Here is a 7,854-nt window from a genome sequence, read left to right as displayed (position 1 = left end):
AGTCGCTTCTCAGTGCTGTAACTTGTAAATGCGTAAACATAAATGGCTGAAGTTTTGACAGGCGTCATTTGAAGGATTAAGCTCGACGAAAATGGTTCACATCAGAGAATACTAATGCCATCTCTTAGAATTTTCAGGTACTTATCAGACTGCCTAGTAATCGTAATGAGGAAGCAAATAGCGCATTTAATGAGTATTATACAGTAACAAATAGAAACAAAGTGAAATTGGCCGACATCAAATTTGGGTATATTTCAAAGATATGTTGTTTTTATTTCCAGCTTTCAAAGTATATCTTCATGGCCATATTCGTGATCAACGCATTACAATACGTTAATATACAAGGTTTAAATAAATGGTTCACTGGTCATATGCTTCGTCGTCTGTCAATTGGTTAGGTATGAAACTTTTATAATTCATCACTCTTTTGCTAATAACTTTTGTAAATTTTTCTTTAATCGCACTTTACTTTCACCAAAATAAACGAGAAACAGATTACAATATAGTAAGGTGAGTGATCCAGTGGCTGAACAGTCACCAGTGAATGAACACTAATACGAAAAATATATAAATATAACCTTTCAAAGTTAAAGTCTTTATGAATTTCTATATATTTGAAATCTTAAAGAAATTTTGAAGAGTTTAATATACAATTCATTGCAGTAAATTCTTGTAAATAATTTTAAAAATTTCTTGAATGTGAAGTATCATCGATTATGGTGAGTGATGGTGAGAAAGTCGTCGACCACTATAAGGTACGTACCTAAGCAACCCCTTGTTTACACTGCTTTTACAAAAAAATTCTTGACCTTTTCTGCATCAACGTTGTGCTGTTATAGTCGTAAGATATTATTATTCAATTTCCCACAAGGTTTTTCACAAAAAGTACGTTTTTTTATTAATAAATGAGTTTTCACGTACTGGACTTTTAAATTGCCCGTGTTCCACTGAACGAACGCTGTGTTCATTTATTGGAGCAAAACTGTCACCCCGCAGGTCCAGTGAATGAACAGCAGGTGACGGAGACCTGGCTGTTGTTTCGTTACATATAAATAAATTTGTTTCAATTAATGTGACTATGAATATCAAAGCTATAAATATAAATATAAACTACAAAGTTACAGTTTAAATGTATATTTTTGTGGTTAGAACATCAAAAAAGTACGCACGTACTAAATTAAAGATAAGGCAACTTTGAGGTTAGAAATTTAATATTTTTTTGTATTTAGAAAACGTTGTTTAACTATAAAAACATTAATTCGTGCTAAGTACTACTGCGTACTACTCAATATATATTTATAAATGCTTAAAGAATTTCCATTTTTACAACACTGATTTATATTTGTATTTGCTAATTTAACCTAAAGCAACTTAGTAAGGTGTTGTATTACAAATGCTATGTGTCCTAAAAATCGCAGTTTTCTATTGTAGACGCTAGGTAAGAGTTATATATTTTTAAACGAAAAGTTGTATTTTTGTAAGGTTAAAAGAACTGATAGAAATGTTTTAAAGATACTTATTGCAATAAAAAATTAGGAAAAGTTAACCTAGTTCTGTGTTTAACTTTTCTATTCCCTCCTTTCTTTATATCTAAATGTCTTGTGGTTTTTATTGAAATAATATATTTAATGAATTTTGCAACGCTTTCTAATATTTTACGTGATTTAATTGCTCATTTTGTAATGTACCTATGTAATTTTATACTTAAATCCTAATTCTAATTTGTAGTGATTATAGTGTACATTCCCTGGTGCTCTACTGTTCATTCACTGGTGTTTTCGTTAATTTTTCACTATTTAATTATTTTTTATAAAGCTGTTTGGTAAAAACAAAATTTATTTATCGAATTATGAAATTTGAACCCTTAAGAATCTATTTTCAAAAGTTTTGTAAGAATAATCAATTATTATAACGTGAAATGGACTAGTTGTAATCAGTGATTTCCTTAAGTGTTCATTCACTGGGTCACTCACCCTAGGAAGTAATATATTGCGCCTAACTTTCAAGCGCAAGATATTATATCCCCTCCTTATTGCAACCAGGCTCTAAATATTTCTAACGGAAAGACTAAACAAATACAATACAGTTTGTTTTCACACAAGAAATACAAAGAACCGACCGCCGCCGAAACGCGTGTGCCAAACGACTGGAGGTTCTTGAGGCCGCACGTGGAGCGCTTATCACTGTTTGAATCTGCTATTATTTGATGACACTGGTATGTCCATTAACTCTGCTTTAGTTGAGTTACTTACTGGTTCACTCATAAAAATCGGAAAATAACAGGTTCACCAGTGATCATTCAAAACACTCCTTTAAGCGGTGATAATTTCTCTAGTTCAGTTAATGAGAGTACAATATTTTGTTTAAAGACGTACACTGAAAATCACATTTAAGTGCAGTTTCGTTCATGGCCCAAAGTGGAAAATGTACAATTCAGTTTGAAGTTGATACACATACGATCATTTAATAGCCTAGAAAATTAATAAAAAGCACCCTCCTAATTATGGTAGTAGCAGAACATCACGGTCGGATACCAAAAATACACCCCTAATGACATCCGATTTTTGAAAATTCGGAAAATCGACAAAAACAGCCAAAGGGTAGTAAATAGTGGGATGTTTAAGGTTCTGAAAAATTCTCCCTTTTGTTCCCCTGATTAATAATTGTGGCAATAATTCTCGCTCGGAAATCGAAAATCCACCCCTAATTAATAGTTCCCCAAATTTTAGGAAATGTCCAATTCAGTTCGAAGTTAATATATACGGTCATTCAATAGCATATAAAATTAATAACAAGCACCCCCTAATTATGGTAGTGGCAGAACATCTCGGTCGGATACCAAAAATCCACCCCTAATGAAATCCGATTTTTTAAAATTCGGAAAATCGACAAAAACAGGCAGAGGGTAATAAATAGTGGGGTACTTAAGGTCCTGAAAAATTCTCCCTTTTGTTCCCCCGAATAATAATTGTGGCAACAATTCTCGCTCGGAAATCGAGAACCCACCCCTAATTAATACTTCCCAAAATTCTAGGGAATGTCAATTTAAGTTCGAAGTCAATACATATACGATCATTTAATAGTTTAGAACATTAGTAAAAAACACACTCCTAATTATGGTCGTGGCAGAACATCTCGGTCGGATACCAAAAATCTACCCCTAATGAATTCCGATTTTTGAAAATTCGGAAAATCGACAAAAACAGCCATAGGTTAATAAATAGTCGGGTGTTTAAGGTCCTGAAAAATTCTCCCTTTTGTTCCCCTGACTAATAATTGTGGCAACAATTCTCGCTCGGAAATCGAAAACCCACCCCTAATTGATAGTTCCCAAAATTCTAGGAAATTTTCAATTCAGTTCGCAGTTAATACATATAGGATCATTTAATAGCCTACAAAATTAATAAGAAGCATTTCCCTAATTAAGGTAGTGGCAGAACATCTCGGTTGGATTCCAAAGAACCACCCCTAATGAAATCCGATTTTTGAAAATTCGTAAAATCAACAAAAACAGCCAGATGGTAATAAAAAGTTGGGTGTTTAACGTCCTGAAAAACTCCCCCTTTTGTTCCCTCGACTCATGCTGGTGGCAAGAATTCTCGCCCGGAAATCGAAAACCCACCCTTAATGAATAATTTCCCAAAATTCTGGCAAATGTCAATTTTGGTTCCAAGTTAATACATATACGATCATTGAATAGCCTGGAAAATTCATAAAAAGCATCCCCCTAATTATGGTAGTGGCAGAACATCTCGGTCGAATACCAAAAAACCACCCCTAATGAAATCCGATTTTTGAAAATTCGGAAAATCGACAAAAAAAGCCAGAAGGTGATAAAAAGTTGGGTGTTTAACGTCTTGGGTGCTTAACGTCCCCTTTTTATTAATTTTTTAGGCTATGAAATGATTGTATGTGTAGTAACCCTCAAAAAGGCAGGCGGGTCTCAGAGGCCCAGCGTCACAATTTTCGAGTTACAAAGAGTTGTGTATCAAGTATGGGCTTGTGCATGGACATTTTTGTTGGCGAAGTCAAAATACATCAAAAAATCAGGTTTTCCGAAAATTCCATTTGTGGAGTGCTCCACAGAAACGTGCATATTTTTGACTTACACAAAAAGGCAAGCCGGGCCTCGCAGGCCCGCTGTTCATTGCAACATCAAGTTTGAGTACCGCGAGGAAAAGAGTATGCATATCACTCATGTTTGCATGAAAAAACAGTTTGAGTGCATAGATGTCAGTTTTACAGATACTTTTTTTTAATTTGGAAGGATTTCTATATATTTGCTTGTTTGTTTCTAAAATACATCTACTGCTTGCAGGTGCAAACATAATTTATCGCGTAAACTCTTTCAAATGTGCGCTCGCATTTGCAACGCGTAATATTTTGATATTGTAGTGATTATGTTGTCATAGTTGTTTTAATAGTTGCAATGCTGGTATTTAGAAGGAACAAACATACAGGTTATAAATCTTTTTTATAACGCAACAAAAGGAGGCGTTGACACTCCTGGACAAATATACTATTCATGTATGGTTCAATGTAAAACGAATCAGTGGCCTCACGCAATATTGTTTAATTTAAAAAAAGTCTCTTCAGTCACAGCTTTTGTGATTCATCGCGATTTTACTAGAAAAAGCGGGAAACAAGTCGGCTTCACAAGAAAACGTATCTTGGTAAATTTTGGTTTGGTATGCCATAAAAATGCGTGCAACAAATATTTTGTTAACACGATCAAGGGTCGAAACTTTGCAAATCTGCATTATAAATTTAGATGTAATGTGATCATAAAATGTAATTATGTATAAAAATGATCAAACTTCTTAGGTTTTTCTATACATTTACTGGAAAGAGAAGTTTGAATTGCAACGGGCCTGAGAGGCCCGGCTTGACTTTTGACGTCACGATTTTAGCTTGCCATCATGAGGGTTAACTTCGAACTGAATTGGACATTTTCTAGAATTTTTGGAACTTATTAATTAGGGGTGGGTTTTCTACTTCTAAGCGAGAATTGTTGCCACCAGCATTAGACGGGGGAACAAAAGGGGGAATTTTCCAGGACGTTAAACACCCAACTGCCACTACGATAACGAGGAAGATTCTTTTTATTAATTTTCCAGGCTATTAACACAGGTCGACAAAAAAAAAGTCTGCACGAGATAAGTGACTAAGCTACCCTAATGGATTTTGAGCCGCTGAATCCGTATATGGCCTCAGAATTTGTCCTACACGTCTCAGTTTTCCCCTAAATGTATAAAATAGGGGAAAACTAGGGCTATTCTGGACAGTAGTTTGACAATACCATTATACAGAAGAATAAACTCAGTAGGCACAAAATTTAGCGACGTCTTTACGACATCTTTACGACATCCTATATCCATGTCGTTTCGGTGTCTTTGCGATATCATAAAGACACCTTAACGACATGGATATAGGATGTCGTAAAATTGTCTTAAAGATGTCGTAACGATGTTGCAAAGACGTCGCCAAACTTTGTACCCACTGGGAACGTACTGGTGTCATATTCTTATGTGTTGTGACTCTTGTAGATCAAATTCAAACACCAAATTTTCCCAGTGTGCTTACCGTTACCCCTAGCTAGGATAAATCTACGTAAATTGAAGGTCTTGCATATGTTAAACTGACTTACAAAGCAAAAAATAAGACAAATGCTATTTCCTCTGCAGTTTTGCGCTCTCCATATAAATTTGACCACTAATTTTTTTGAGCTTCTATCATTTTCTCCCTAGATGCGAAAAGTAGAGAAAAGCTTAGGGATTTTCTGGTCACAGAGGGAATACAAAAAATTTGCCTGCACGAAACAAGTGTCTAGGCTACCCTTATGGATTTGAGCCGCTGAAACCAAATCTGGCCGCAGAACTTCTCGTACACGTTTCAGTTTTCTCCTACAAACAAAAAATAGGCAAAAACCTAGGGTTATTCTAGATGTTAGTTTGATAATACCAGTATACGCGAAAATAGACAGATGGATGTTATATTTTGAAATGCCGCGACTTTTAGAGACATAATTTGTACACCGAAATTCTCTATTGTGCCTTCCGTTTCCCCTAGCTTGGGTGATTCTAGGGAAATTGGAGGTCTTTCTCATATTATATAGATCGGTATGGGAAAAAATAACAAAAATGCCAAATCCTTTGCAATTTTGCGTACTAAATCTAAATATGAACCCCCTATTTTCCAGGCTTGTTCCCTTTTGTCTCTAGATGCAAAATGTAGGGAAAAGCCTAGGGAATTTCTGGTCACAGGGACCCACCAAAAAAAAGTTGTCTGCACGGGACAAGTGGCTGATTTCGCACGCAAAACTGTAAAAGATATTAGGTTTTTGTTATTTTTTCCGTGTAAATATAAATTATTTCAGAAGTTCTTTCAATTTCTCTAGCATTACCCAAGCTAGCGAAAAAGAAGGCGCACTAAAAAATTTCTGTGTAAAAATTAAGTGACTACAAGTCGTTGCACTTAAGAATATAATAACGATGTGCCTATTTTCGCGTATACAGGCATTATCAAAATAACGTGCAAGTTATGACAAGAAATCCCTAAACTTTTCCCTACTTTTTGCATCTAGGGGAAAATTCAGACGTGTAAGAGAAATTCTGAGGTCATATTTTGATTCAGCGGCTCAAAATTCATAAGAGTAGTCTAGTGAATTGTCTCGTGCAGACAGATTTTTGTATGGCCCGTGTGACTGGAAAATTCCTAGGCTTTCCCCTACTTTTTGTATCTAGGGGAAAACTGAGACGTGTAGGACATATTCTGTGGCCATATTCGGATTCAGCGGCTCAAAATCCATAAGAGTAGCCTAGTGACTTTTCTCGTGCAGACATCTTTCTTTTTGTGGGCCTGTGTTATGGGTGGGTTTTCTATTTCCAAGCGAGAATTGTTGCCGCCAGCCTTAGACTGGGGAACAAAAGGGGGAATTTGTCAGGACGTTAAACACCCAACTTTTTATTACCCTTTGGCTGTTTTTGTCAATTTTCCAAATTTTCAAAGATTGGGTTTCTTTAGGGGTGGTTTTTTGATATCCGACCGAGATGTTCTGCCACTACGATAATTAGGAAGATGCTTTTTATTAATTTTCAAGGCTATTAAATTATCGTATTATATTGACTTCGAACTGAATTGGACATTTTCTAGAATTTTTGGAACTTATTAGTTAGGGGTGGGTTTTCTATTTCCAAGCGAGAATTGTTGCCACCATCATTAGTCGGTGGAACAAAGGGGAAAATTTTTCAGGGCGTTACACCCAACTTTTCATTAACCTCTGGCTACTTTTGTCGATTTGCCGATTTTTTAAAATTCAGATTTCATTAGGGGTGGTTTTTTGTTATCTAACCGAGATATTCTGCCACTACCATAATTGGGGGGATGCTTTTTACTAATTTTCTAGGATATTAAATGATCGTATATGTATTAACTTCTAACTGAATTGGTCATTTCCTAGAATTTTGGGAACTTATTAATTAGGGGTGGGTTTTCGATTTCCGAGCAAGAATTCTGGCCACCAGCATCAGTCGGGGGAACAAAAGGGGGAATTTTTCAGGACGTCTAACATCCAACTTTTTATTACCCTCTGGCTGTTTTTGTCGATTTTCCGAATTTTTAAAAATCGGATTTCATTAGGGGTGGTCTTTTGGTATCCGGCCGAGATGTTCTGCATTTTTTTAAATGCTTTTTTTAAGGTTTGGAGCGAGGTTTATCAACACTAAAAAATTTCGTCTGGTGTTATTTCCGAATGGTTAGACTTATTACTTTCTTAAATATATATTAACTTTATCCACTTTATAGTCGTCTTTTCTGTCGCATCTACGGAAATCACTTTAGGGGTTGTTACTCACC

This window comes from Belonocnema kinseyi, chromosome 7 (assembly GCF_010883055.1).
Source record: "Belonocnema kinseyi isolate 2016_QV_RU_SX_M_011 chromosome 7, B_treatae_v1, whole genome shotgun sequence".
Lineage (NCBI taxonomy): Eukaryota > Metazoa > Arthropoda > Insecta > Hymenoptera > Cynipidae > Belonocnema > Belonocnema kinseyi.
This window is presented reverse-complemented; position numbering follows the sequence as displayed.